We start from the raw sequence: 14,832 nt of genomic DNA, 5'->3' as shown, positions 1-14,832 counted from the left end.
CCAATCTAAGCCAAGTTCCCCATCTCTTCTGTCTCTTTCGACTCATCTCTTATACTCAACTCTCCAAGAGGAGCTCACCTCTCTTTCTGCTCAACTTCCATGGAGGAGAGGTGCAGCTCTCCAGCTCACCCAGCCAGGGAAACCTCCTCCCTACCCAAGCTCTACCAACCTTCAAGCAGGCCTGCCTGGAGCAGACTGCTGAAACCTTTCAAAGGCAGCGACGCGAGAGCCTGCTTAAGAACTTCAGCACAAGAGCTGCATCGCACAGCAGAACCACAACAACAGGAGCCACAAACCAGCAAGACGACTTCACTGGACTTCAAACAGCACATCAACCTTTTTCCCTTTTCATGGACGGGTAACACAACTGGGCTTAATAATTATACTAGGCTAAGCAAAGACTGTTTATTCGATTCCGTGTGATGTTTATAAGTTTGATTTGTGTTGCTGTGATATTTTGGTTATAAGTTATTCGAAAGTTAAGGTTAGTTATGTTATGCTCTTCAGTCTTTCTCTGCATGCAACGAGCTACTTTCTCTAACCTGGCACCAACACACACACACACACGCCTACTCACATACACATCTTTATATAGTAAGTACACCTTTAGTAATTTGTGTTTTTATACTTTATTATCTTCATAAATGTTTTTCTGTAACAAATGTTTTCATTAATGTTGCATAAATGTGAATTTTGCCAACCTCTACACTGTCAAGAACTCTATATCCTTCAACTTTGCTAACTACCTATGTGATAATTTTGTTTATAGTTATTAATTGAATTATTAATCAGAGTTCCAAATTTGTAGTTAGTTCTTTCATGAGACTTAATCAATACATTGTCTGTCTTTTCCCTTCTTTGAAGGGTGGTGCCCTGAGGTAACTTTAATCAATTAAAGTCATTATTTAATATTAATATTTTTAATATTATTATTAAATATTTCTTCTGATAACCAAATTTATTGAATGCCCAAAGGCACACCTTTTAATTGTGTCACGCTTAATGTATCATATGCACAACACAACCAATAACATTAGAGACACAATTTACAGATGATTGACATTAACCAGTCAATCGTCATCATATGGTAAAAAATCATGACCGTCATTATCAAGTGGAATAAAAATATAGATATAGAATATATAGAAATATAGAATCCAAAGTTAGCATCATCTGATTGGGTTATATACAACATGTGTTGTTTGATTCTGTGACAAATTAAAAACTAAAGCGTCATCACATGTTTCCTCTGGAACGTTTGTGGAACGTAGTCAATCTGGTTCTGCAAGATTCCAACACTTGGAACAAGAGAAGCTGTTTCCTCTCGACTTCGTCACAGATTAATTTCTTTACCATTAAAATTAATTTGGTAACTAAATCTTAATGTGATGATTTTTGTTTCTTTTTATACATTGGAAAATATAATGTTACAGCATCGTTAGTGTTTGAGTGTCACAGGGCTGAGATTTATACACACACACACACACACACACACACACACACACACACACACAAAACCACAACTCAGTTCAGTTCTGTTGACGATGAAGTTTCGATGAAGAATAAAAGAACCCAACATCTGGTGTGAACTGTTTCACCTCCAGCTCAGTGAGAACATGTGTTTCTCTATGTTGTTATAAACCTTCACAATCATTTCTCCTGTTTCCTGCTTCGTCTGATGGAAACCAACATGCCTGTACAAAGTACTACGTTCAAACAGAACCTGTGATTTCTGAGTAAGATCAGACTTCACGTACCTGCTGTGGTGAGAGTCCACATGTTGAGGATCAACACAACCAGAGACTTGAACCCAGGCATCTTTCTTTCACTCTGTGAGAACTGAAAGTGGATTCAAGGAAGGAGAGACAGTGAAAACATGCAGACAAGCAGGTTTGAGGACATGAGACTGAGTCGTTTCTACGGCAGCTGACGATCAAACTCTTAACTACAATCAGCTACTCAGTGATTGTACAGAGTAAAGGTAAAACTCACTCACAGGTTGTTCCGCTGCAACTCTGTCAAACATTGAAGGCTCAGTGTGTAAGATTTAGGTGAAAGGGTCTATTGGGAGAAATTGAATATAAAGTAATCATGTTTTCACGAGTGTGTAATGATTTAAATTGTATGAATTGTTTATGTCTTTACCCTTGAATGGGGTAAAGGGTGAGGTGAGGGGGATTCAGCTGCAACATGACAATTCAACACTAGATATCACTACATTCTACACACTGAACCTTTTCTGACTTCAAGAATAAAAATAAAGATGTGAAAAAAGATGAATCTACCAGTTTCTGGTTTATTAGGTAACTGAGCTGCCATTCTAATTCTATTAATCTGGTTATATTCAATATTTTTATATTATTAGCAACTCCAATGAAAACACCGAAACCAAACATTAGGTGTGTCTGAAAGGTATTTACAGTCGATGACGTGTTCCTTCATCGTCACGACAACACACAATGTTTCTTTATCTTCATTATTATGACTCAGCTTCTTAAAATAGTCCCTGAACTTTCTCACTGCTTCCTCCTTATTGTTTCATTCAAGCTACAGTGACCAGCGGTTGGACAAATGTCCTCGCTCTGTATAAGCGAGGAGGCGACATATTCCTGTCTCGTCATTGTTTACTTTTAAAATCTCTGGAAAACGTCAATTCAAACGTTCAGAACTCAACATTCTCAAACTAAACAGATTCCTCAACTGTTATTTTGTCAAACACGGACCACATAGGAAAAGTTCATTTTATTGATTTCTTGCCTTCTCATCGTTTTCTTGCCTTTGCTCCTACAGTTCCCATGATGCTTTGAGGGGGGGGGGGGGGTAACTCTGGATTGGGTGAGTTTTACACTGTGGACTCTGTTTCAGTCAAGTTCTCATACTCTTAACAAACTGGCACCATTAAGACTGAGCAGAATTAACTGTCAGCTGTTCCAGTTTGCATCGAGCTGATGGACGTTCAGGCAGCTGTCACCGGTTTACTATGAGAATGAGGAAAACTTTAAAATGTGATGTTTCTCAGTGAAGTTCTGTTCCAACTAACGTTTTCTCTCCCCTGTGATTTCTGAGCTGATGTTAATTTACTCATCAGACGTCAGAGATGACAAGAAACAGAAACTGTCTGAAAATGTGTGTTTTTTTTGTGTTTGTCAGAATCTATGAATGTGTAAATATCTAAACACAACTTTTCTGAAAATGTCATTTTCACCCCCGGAGGCTTCAGGCTGTTCTGCACTCTGCACGAGGGTTTGGTTGCAGATAGTTGGTTGTGGTTTAAAAAAATCTTTCAGCAGATTAATGTGCAACATGAATTTACAATAAAATCTAACCTCTGAGGGACTTTAACCTTGTGTAGTTAATATGTGTAGAAAGAACAACACACTCAGACTTCAGTGATTAGTCTGTTTTAATAACGTCACATTAAATACGACAGAGGTTCAGTTCATGAAGCGCAGAGAGAAAGGTCGACTGAGTCTGCTGTAGATTTCACGTCAGGGTTCGGAGGTTTCTCTCAGTCTCCTTTGTTCAATATCAGTAATTTACAGTCACATTCATCTTCTCGGCTCCAGGATCCAGAGGGAGTTTGGCCTCTGGGAGTTTTTACTGGACAGTGAAGGCGACAGCAGCAGAAAACAGGAGGTCAGTCTTTAATGTTTCAGCCCTTTTGAAGTGGAAAAGTCCTTCACTGCTCCTCAAGGGAAAGATTTCACCACACGCTGAGGAAGAATCTGTGTCTCCAGCTGCTGACGCTCTGAACGAAGCTGGGATCAGGAATCTAACTGATCCATGGACCAGCTCACTGGGTTGAAGTAAACCTCTGTGAAGGTTTGGTGTCAAGTTGGACTTCGTGTCTCCATTGCCCCCTGGTGGCCGGCTGTAGTATAGGTCATTTGGTTATTTCATGAGACGTAATGATTAACTGCTGAGACTGACTCTGATTGGTCGAGTGCCTGAAGCGAGCAGGACCTCGATACGGCGGCTGCAGCACAGACTCTGTTCCAGACGACCTGGTACCTGAGATAATGTGGCTTCATTTCTGGACAGTGGGAGGAAGTGGAGACGCTTTTTATTCACAGTCTATTATTTGATCCTGTCAGCCGCGGGGGGGGGGGGTTCAGTTTTCTCCCACAATACAAGGCCACATGTTCGCATAGACAACCTGATGCGTCATGCGCGCGATTGTCTCTATGGCGAGCATGCCGCCCCCTATGGCGAGCACGCCACCCCTATGGCGAGCACGCCACCCCTATGGGGAGCACGCCGCCCCCTATGGGGAGCACGCCACCCCTGTGGGGAGCACGCCGCCCCCTACCGCTCATGTGTGGATTACATCTGGAGGATGTGGAGCATAACTTCCTGCGTATGAAAACAATTACATCTCTGGCCTTGGCTTATCTTTCTGTAAGTGTGAATATGAATGTGATAGTTGATTGAATCCAACCTCTCGCCCAAAGTCACCTGTGATTGGCCGTTGAAGAATAATTAAGAGCTCAGCTGACGGCTGGATGAAAGTTAGACTTTGGTCTGAGCCGTCCTGACGGAGCTGAGTCCAACAAGAGGAACTATTTAGCTATTTTTAGCATTCAGTCTATTCTGTGACTCGTACGAACGGACGCTGGTCGCTACTTGTTGAGTGACACCATGAATAAAAGAGAGGAGCGACTCTAATTATCTCGACATCACCGAACAAGAGTTAAATACTCCCCCGCCCTCTGAACAGGCCCTAGAGCGACTCCCTCATTCCACTTCGACAACATGCAGCTACAGGTCCTTTGCTCATTAATCATTTCCCAGGCCCCTGGATGAAAACTTCATTAAGCTGGATTCAGCCTTTAGGTTTCTTCATAAATAAAAACCTCCTGCTACAGCAGATTCATGTCCGGGGCCACAAACCCTTCATGAAGACGTTTCGTTCAACACGTATTTAAATTAGAAGAATCCCCTTTTCAAAAAGTCATTTGAAAACGTGAAATAAAATGATAATCAGTTCCTCTTCAGTGTGTTGCAGTGCTTGTGTGTTTGTTAGTATGTAGTTAGTTGAGTTTGCAGGTTTTTCTCAGGTCTGGAGGCTCGACTGTCCGTTAGTGCTGCCGACGTGGAACGCCGTGCTCTCGTTCACGTGACCGTCTCCTGTCGAGTCGGAGAGAAAACACACAAATCAGAGAATTCATCGACAATAATCCATCGATGAGCGTTGACTTCAGAGACTTTGTTCAGTCTCTGCCTCCATCTAGTGTTGGATTGTGCACATTGTGTATTTGTTTCTGACGACCGACCTTTGACTGACTGCAGCTCTGTGACCTCTTCGGGGTCGTTCCTGTGCTTCCTCCCCGAGCCGCCTGCAAACACAGCAAAGAGACGTGTGAGGATGGAGAGCGACATTTTAAAGCACCTGCACATTCAACACACGACTCAAGTCACAGAAACACATCCAAACCCCCAGAACCCCCCCCTCTCGTCAATTCTTCTGATTTGCTTTTATCTCATCATCTACGTCTGCTTCTGCCTCGGCTGCAGGTCGACTACATTTCCTACAATGCATCTGCCCGTGAACCGGAAAACCGATGTGACCCGGATCTAATTCATTGTAGCTGGATGGACGGGTGTGGGTGTGTCGTGGCAGAGGTTTGGATAATCTGTGGATACTTGTTCCTCCACATTTTTCCCCACAATCAATATCAACATTGGAAATGAAAAAAGACACGAGTTTGTTTGTGTGTAGCAAAGAAAACTGCAGCTGAATATTGAATATATTTGAACATGAACAATTAATGGATGACTGGTGATTTAAAGCAGCCTGCACCAAACAATATGAATATGAGACAAAGAGTCTAGACTCAGTTTTTAATTCTTGATGCAGAAACACACATTTTCCCCACAGCTTTTAGACGTGTGACCCGGAAACTCCCCCAAACCTCCACCAAGGCCCAACAGGCTCCTTATGAAACCACTGGATCCAGACTTTTATTTGGATCTCACACTCATAACTATCAGTTACCTAAATATGTCTCATCGTTCATCAAGATGAGTGAAAATCAAACTTTCTATCTCACAATGTGAAAGTGACAAAACTCCCTCCTCACCAAAAGGTGCCGGGTTGTTCCCTGACCATCTTAAGTCTTCTGCCAAAACCCAAATTATTCAAACTATTTTGTTGTGTCCTATGTATTTGTTGTGTTCTGTGTATTTCTTTGTGTTCTGTGTATATATATATATATATATTCTGTGTATATGTATAAGCGCTGGTGGAACCACTTTGTATGAATCTGAGCGTGAACACAGATTTGGCTCCGACACACAGATGTTTGTATTTAGTTTGAACGATGACGTCAGTGCAGTCAAGTTGTTTTCTTCCTGTGTCTGTCTGTCCACATCCCCTGGAGTCCGTCTTTACCTCTGAGCTTCAGGAACGCTAACATGGCTGCCAGAGCCACGATGAGTCCCGCTATCACCAGGCCCAGAATCCACCAGTAAGACGGCTCGTCTGATGTGTTCCGCTCAGCTGCACACAGGGAAAGACACGCTGTTTAAAAGATACAGTCAATAGAGGTCGAATTTAGTGATTTCTGCATCTTCTCACTTTTTGTTATTTCATGAGCTACAGCAGCTCGTCGTGACAAAGTTGAATTTATATACTTAGACGACCAAACTGCTGATTCTGCATATTTTTTTATGCTATTTACAAAAAAAAGCATTTTATATTAATGCTGACGATCGTTTGAAACTTCTTTTGTTTTTCTCTGTGCGTTTTAAATGAATTTCGTGAGGATCAACTCAGACATTGTCCTCAAAAGAGAAACGACAGCAGAGATAATTGATTTAAAACCAAACAATAATTATTCAGACGATATTTAGTTTTTCTAAAATGTGAGTTTAAATATGCAAATGAGTTTTGTTTGTTTTGTAAACTTCTGCTGGATGTTTTCATCTCTTTATTAACATTGTGAGATTAGATGTGTTTCTACATCTCCTCTGTAATTAGGACTGTGGTGCCGACTGGTTGAATCTGAGGGAGAGTTGGGCCGTAGAAGTATCAACTCTCCTGAGGGACCTCACCGTCAGGACCGTCGATGATGACGTCGGCACGCTCCTCGTGCGTGTTGTACGGCACGGAGAACCTGCAGGTGTAGCTGCCCGTGTGCTCCGAGTGCTTGGGGTCCATGAGTCGCAGAGAGCCGTCCCCGAACGGGACCCTGAAGCCGTCCAGCTCCACGTGGCTGCTCCACGGCGCCGTGGCGACGCTGTGCCCTGACCGACTGTCGTAGGTGAGGATGTGGGAGGGGTCCTCGCCGCCGGAGAAGCTCCACTCCAGGGAGGGGTGGTTCAGGTAGAAAGGGGCGGAGCAGGGGATGGTCAGATCCCTCCCTTGAGTCCCTCTTATTTCTACCAGGAGGAAATGTTTCAACCGTTAAATAAAGATGGCCGACATGACGGCTCCCAAAAGGGAAGCCAAAGCATCTGTATCGCCCCCTGGTGGCTGGCTGCAGTATGGGTGATAAACCCTGCAGTAAGTGGTTTCAACCAGCAGAGGTCCACCTTGGATTTCAACTCAAAACTAGAATCCTAAATTCTTCCCACCTCTTTCTCTGAGTGAGGTGGTCCAGGCCGGACCCCCGTAGGGTGTGATGACTTTACAGATGTAGATGAGGTCAGGATGTCCGTTCAGCAGCCGGAGGCGACTGTCCACCGTGTACAGTCCCTGTGTGTTGGCCAGCATGCGGGTGACCGGGCGGAGGTCCTCGAAAGTGGGCGGTTCAGTCGCCCAGGTTACACGAGGAGGCGGGAAGACATTACGGACGCTGCACTTCATCTCCTCGTAGCCGCTCAGCCTCGACAGCTCCAGAGTCAGACCTCGGATGGGTGCTGCACACACACAGACACACACACACACACACACACACACACACACACACACACACACACACACACACAGCATGTTCACATGTTTCCCAGCAGCCCCTGATGATAGACTCTAAATGCCAGGGCCCAATATAACCTGGCAGTGGGCGATGTCATTCTTCTGCAGTCAGATAACATGAGTATACACAGTACATGGTATGTAGTACCACTGACTGTGAGTAAAGATGGACGACATGACCGCTCCCAAAAGTGAAGCCGATCGCCCCCTGGTGGCTGGCTGCAGTACAGCTCATCAACCTCCTCCTTGTTAATTGACCAAACTAAAGATGTTTCTGTCGATTCAGGTCGTTCTTATCTCACTGATTTTTGTTCAAGTGTTTCTGATCAGTTTGGTTGTAATTAGTTATTTGATGATATAAAAACAGGCTGAGACGTCATGATTGACAGCTGACACTGACTCGTTAGTTTGACCCGTAGAGTCAAAGTATCCACATACATGAGAAGTTAGCCCGGTCAAAATAAAATGGAAACTCCAATAAATAATCATCACATTTATTTTTAGACAGCGAAGCTTTATCTTTTTTGAACTCACCTTCCACCTTCAGGATAACTTTGGCGTCGTGTTCGCCGTTCGATGTGCGCACGTGACACCTGTACGTGCCTCTGTCCTTCAGGTCCCCACTCCGGAGGACCAGGGTGGCGTTTCCACGGGAAATCAGGTGTGGAAACACTGATGCACGCCCGGAGAGCTGCTTGTAGTCAAAGTGCTCCTCGCTGCTGCTCTTGCTGTCGTCATCGTCATCGTCGTCTTCGTCGTCTTCGTCGTCTTCCCGCTCAAACTTGTAGACCACCACGTCCTGTCTGAACCACTCCACGGTCTCCTCGCTGCCGGGCGGGAAGCTGCAGGGCAGCACGCACTCCTCCGAGACAAAGCACGTCACGGTCGCATCTGACATGAGGACACAGGTGAGATCACACAATGAACCTCAGTGATTTGTGTTCCAGCTTCAAGTGATGCTGCACTTGTGTTTTTGAACAAAATTAAATATGAAAGATAAAAGATTGTGCAGTACATTGTAATCCATCATGGGGGGGGGGGGGGGGGGGGGGGGGGGGGGGGGGGTTCACAAACTAAAAGACGTCATGGTTACGTTCTGTTCTCATCTGTACTTCTTCAGAAAGGTGATGTCAGTGTTGATCAGTTGCCCGAGCTTGTGTGTAACGTGCTGAATCACAGTGAGTTCATCTCCGCTGCAGCCTGGAGGAACATTTCTGATTGTTGAGGCAGAAACAATCTCACTGGTTCATTCAAATGGTTCTGGAGCCTGGACGGGCTGCATAATACATAAATATATAGATATTCATACAGATAAAAATAAATTCATGGCTGTGAATAATGATGCTGCAGATCAAACGACGTGGCTGAAAATGTCTTAGTTTCGCGCTGGATAAACACATCCACATGTTTTCAGTGAGTGACAGTTTCTGTTGTGACGACAGACGAGTGACTGGAGGGGTGAATAGTGACTGTGTCTCCTGAGAGCTTCTGTCAGCACCTCGCCTGCGTCCCGCTCACAGCTGTTCTCCCTCTGGTTCCTGCTCTTCCTGTTAATCATAACTTTGACAGCAGCGCAGTCGTGACTCGAACCTCTGACTCACACCTGCAGCAGAGCAGCCGACCTGTTTACCCGCCGGACGTGCAGATTCCCCAGCTGGCCCCTGGCCCCGCAGGAACGTGACCTTTCATGCCCTTGTTGTGGTTTGTGCTGTGACGGTGCACTGAGCGGACACATTTACTCCGACGGTGAAACATTAACCGCAAACACGCTGTCATTTGATAAAACAAACATTCAGTCTAATCCTTTAACTGATTGTCGAGGAGATTTAAACGAGATTACAAATATGTGATAGCAGCTTATCGCAGACTTCACAGCCTGAGGAGGAAAATCCACCTCGAACTCGTTTTTATCTTCTGCAGTTCAAACAGTGACACATGAAATCTGAGCGTGTCGGTGGGTTTGTATTCTGTTCTGTGGCAGAGAAACAGGAACAAGTAAATTCAATCTTCAATTCAAGTCAATGAGCCTCTTCCGGAGCTTTGAGCTGCATCAGTTCGTTTTATCGTCTCAACGAGATTAACTCCAGAAACAACTTGTAAGTGCAACTTTACTGAACGGAGACAAACTAAAACGATTTTTGGCTCCAAAATCAGTTGTGCTTTTCAATTTAACATTCCCAAAAATCTTAATAACCCTCAAGAGGATAGAAAAATGGAAAACCTGTCTCCTTTCAGATTAACATGTAAAACAGTGTGTGTGTGTGTGTGTGTGTGTGTGTGTGTGTGTGTGTGTGTGTGTGTGTGTGTGTGTGTGTGTGTGTGTGTGTGTGTGTGTGTGTGTGTGTGTTGTCTGGTTTGGTTTTATCCTCCATCAGAGAGCAGCTGGTGCACAGAGGGAAACGTTCAGAGCCACATGTTGCCTCAGGAGTTTATTAAAGACCAAAACAAAGACTCAATTAACGCAGCTTTTTTAAACTTTGAAAAGCAACAAAAGTCAAATCCTTCCACTTTACGAGGTGTCATCAAACAGCCTCTTGGCCAAATCATCGCTTCCTTTTTGCCTATTTTCCTTTTCGGCGATGCTTTGGAACCTCAGAGGAGAATTAGCACCATCAACTCGCCTGACAATCGAGAGTATCTGAGCTTCTCCGTATGTTTCCAGTCCGACTAGTTTCTTTTATCACAAGTCGAATGTTTCTCCACAGAAAACATGTGTTTAAGGTCCAGACGACATTCAGGCCATGCATTAAACAGCTGATTGGCCGAAGATTTTCATGTTTCACCTCTTCTGTTTACCAGCAGGCGACCGAAGCCTGGTCCAACCTGAGCCCCGAACCCTAACCCGGCCGTGGAATCAGAAACCAGGAGCTTCCGGCTCCTGAATCTTGTCCCTCACCAACGGATTCATTCGTTTACAGAGATTCACCAACTTCTTCTAACCAACTAATCCCGATCTCCCTCAAAATACATCGAAGATTTTCAATCGATTTCAGGGTCATCACTGAAATGAAACGTAAATAATATAAATGATAAAAGGAGGGGGGGGCCACATGTCACATCTGGTCTGAGCCTCAGGAGGAGCAGGAAAACGTGGATTTGGCGAGAGGCGTCTGGGACATCCTGCTTTGCTGCTGGCTGCCTCCGCCACTCGATCCCGGATAACGGAACAGAAAATGGACAAACGGAAGGATGGATATTATTTATGATAATATTTTGCTCTGCAGCTTTACTGCTGAGATCTAGAGAGAACAGTGTGGGATCAGAAAGTGAAGCAGGGATCAGACGTCCTCGTACTTTATGTCTTTTCTCATAAAGAATAAGGAATTTTCTTTAAACTGACTTTCAGGCTCAGCTTCGTCCTTCGTCACCCACGCCTGCACCTTCTTTATCTGCAGCTGTAAACAAACATCGAGACGTTTGCTTTTCTCTTTGCTTCCTACGCACATGGATTTTGGATAAAACATTAATATATATTTCAATCTTGACCTTGGAACTAGTTGTTTGCTTAAAAAATTCTTAAAAGGTCGACTTACTGGTCCCGAGTGGGTGAAGTGGCCTAATCCTTCACTCTGGACTTTCTACATGCAGAACTTTTACTTGTGAGTATTTTTATCTTTAAGGATTTCAGTGATGGACACGAGGAGAATGTTTTAATGCGCCTTTGTTTTTCAACATGTGTACTGCAGCTGTTCGGTTGAAACCTGAAACTAAACGACTGGACGTCTCATCACTTGTCTGAACTTTTACCTCTTTGGAAAAGAAACGGTTCATGACCGAAGCGCAGTGAATCCTGGGATCGGCCCGAGAGCGAACCTTCGTTTCTCCGGGATGAAAGGATTCTTTTGACGGAGCCTTTAAAAGTCTCGCGCTGCAATCAGGCTTCAGAAGGACGCAGCAGCTGATCTCCATGACAACCAAACAAACTGCTCCACCCAAGGACGCAGTCGAAAGCTCCACGTCCACCAAGGACATAATGTTTTAACCTGCGTTCGTCTCTCTGATCATTTGCATCGAAGGATGTGGTTTTGTTGCTGATGTGGTTTGACTGTGGTTTCCTAACAAATAGAGCCACGAACCTGGATCCATCCCCAACACGCAGCTGAGGAGGGAAATGCAGCTTCAGCTCAAAGGATGTTTGTTGCATTTGTTCAATCTTTTGGTTCTTATAGCGGAGAAATGCGCTCGGAGTTTGATCCATAACTTCATCGATGAGTCAGCGGTGGACGTGCGGCCTGTGCACCACGTGTTTCTGTTTGGTTTGGGGAAAGTGAGCAGAACTTTCTTTGCATAGATCCATGAACTCAGACTTCAGGTGCGACGATTTGAGGTTTTTGGTTCAGATTAGCACAGATGTTGTGGTTAAAGTTGAGTCACACGTGAACTCATCTGTAAGGAATGGCGGTCGGTTGAAACACGACCTGACCAGGTTTTTCCTCTTAACTTCAGCTGCTCTGTCATTTGCTGTGGTCGGAGGATTTTTCCTTCCTGAGTTCAGACCTTTTCCTCAGAAGTCCATTCTGAGGAAAAGTTTGAACACGTCTGACTAATGGTGCTGAGACACAAATTTAACTTTAACATTCACACTTTTTGTCTGTGGTTGTGTGTTTCTTTTCCCAGACTGGATGTGTGTATCAGGTTCTGCAGAGAAACCCTCCGGTCTGCTGATCCCTGAGAGCGTTCCCCTGCAGACGGATCAGTTGAGGCTGCCGGACAAAGAGGTGTTTGTGTCCTACCTGGGGTTTTGTCCTGCGTGGCGAAGGAGATCCAGAGGAGCAGACAGGCCCAGGTGTGTGTCGCTGACATGACTTCCTTTCAGCTGGACGCATTCAAGACGCACACACACGCTTCGATGAGGCAGGGGGACACATGCAGTCAGTCCATACTCCTTCCACTGGGGCAGAGTCAGCCGAGAGTTTCCACTCTCTCTCCTTTCGTCCTGTTTTGGTTTTTCCTTGGATCACTCTGGGTGGGTTGGCATCACACACACACACACACACACACACACACACACACACACACACACACAGAAAAAGAGAAGCATGATTAAAGACACATTCCTGACGATATGGACACATGAAGACGTACATGCAGAGTCAAAACGAGACAGAACACGTGCAGCTCTCAGGTTGGATCCTGTGATGATCGGGGGGGATTTGACTGTCTTCGCTCTCAAAGAAAGAAATTAAAAGAATAAAGTGAGATTTGCGGCCGGACGCCTGGAGTCTTTGATCCACCACGAGCTCTGACAACAACACCCAACTATCTCGGTTTTCTCCTTATCTTCTGTTTTATCCTCCTGTGGACCTGATAAGCGAAGGGAAGAAAATGCTTCTGTTCTTCGTGCACAATAAAACCCTCTCGTGTTATCTGGATCTTAATGCTCCAGAACAAACAGCTGAAGTTGGTGTCGCACATCGGAGAGGAAACGTGAGGAGTCCTGCCACAGATAAAACGATCAAGTCCTAAAGGGTTAAAGACGATTTCCCACAGAGAGCGAGTGTCGTGATGAGTCGGGTGATGATGAGGAGCTGTGACGAAGAGGGCGAGGTGGCCCTGCAGCAGCTGTTCACATGTTTATGCTTCATTCTTCCTGCATTAGAGCGGCAGACACCCCCCCCCCCTCTCAGGTGTGATACAGCGAGAAGAAGCACATTATCTCATATTTACTGCTGAACTCTTCCTGTTGGCTGCAGAGGAGTCGGTGGGACTTCTCCTAAATGTTCCCTCTTAGTAACTGAGTAAAAATGCAGCGACAGTTGAGCAAGAGCCAGAAAATGACAAATGACTTTTGCCTTTGTTTGTGGCCTGAAAAAAAAAAACAAGTTGGTCCAAGTTTCTCTTCACAGCAGAAAACAAAGAGGCCAAACTTCAGGAATGTGAAGCAAACACGTTCAACATTCTGCAGAAAATGTATAAATTATTCTAAATCTATTTTAACAGCAAGAATGTTCAGGCTTCAACAATCCAAAGCAATTAATTTCTATTTTTTTATCACATTTCCTCACATCTTAATTCTATGTTTTTTCCATTATTGTGTAAGATACTAAAAGTACAGGAGAATAAAATGAATAACACGCACCCGACAGCAATCAACGCTCACTCTGAGGCGTCTGGAACATTAACACATAAATACCTCTTGGACCTTTGCTGCCATCAGTACGTCTTATATCAATCTTTTTCTCTATTAATGATTAATATAATTCAGCCGCTAACAATAACTCTCCGACCTCATTGAACTGTCAGCTTACGTCAAAGAGAATTAACATGCGTACAAGTAACGGACAGAACAATGTATGAAGTCAAATATGAGCAAAACAAGTCAGATAAACACTTTTCTGAATGTGTCACCTTCAAAACAAATGGTTAAAGATTTCAACTTCTTTGTCTTGTGTCAAAAACACTTTCTTTTGTCTAATTATTTTAACCCAGTGTGGTTAACATTCAAATTCATCCAGCGACCCAAAGAAATACGATAAATACAATAAAACAAACTACACTCACTTTCCTGCATCTAAAACATATAATATTGTTCAAAAATGCCTTTTAATTAGCTAATAACACAATCTATTAAGACACACATCAGGTAAAGACCAGGATTATCAGTTACTCTTTCCTTCCTGCCACAAGTAACACTTTTTAGCACCTTAATAAAGATTTATTGACGTTATTAAACCACGAACAATAACTCTTTGGCCTCAAGGGCACTTACAGCTTATCTCCAGCGCAATTTGCTGGCAAGACAAACGGCAATAATTAATCAATGAGAGGCCGCGAGGAAACACTCAACACTCGGAAAATGTGGACAAAGTCTGGAGCCTCTTCGATCTGGAGCTAGAGTCACTGCATGACCCCGGTTTCCCCACATGAGACGACAGCAGGAAACATAAATATAAAAGATACATACGCTGCTCTTACTT

The sequence above is a fragment of the Hippoglossus hippoglossus genome, chromosome 20 (assembly GCF_009819705.1).
Source record: "Hippoglossus hippoglossus isolate fHipHip1 chromosome 20, fHipHip1.pri, whole genome shotgun sequence".
In the NCBI taxonomy this organism is placed as follows: Eukaryota; Metazoa; Chordata; class Actinopteri; order Pleuronectiformes; family Pleuronectidae; genus Hippoglossus; species Hippoglossus hippoglossus.
Note: the sequence above shows the minus strand (reverse complement) of the source record.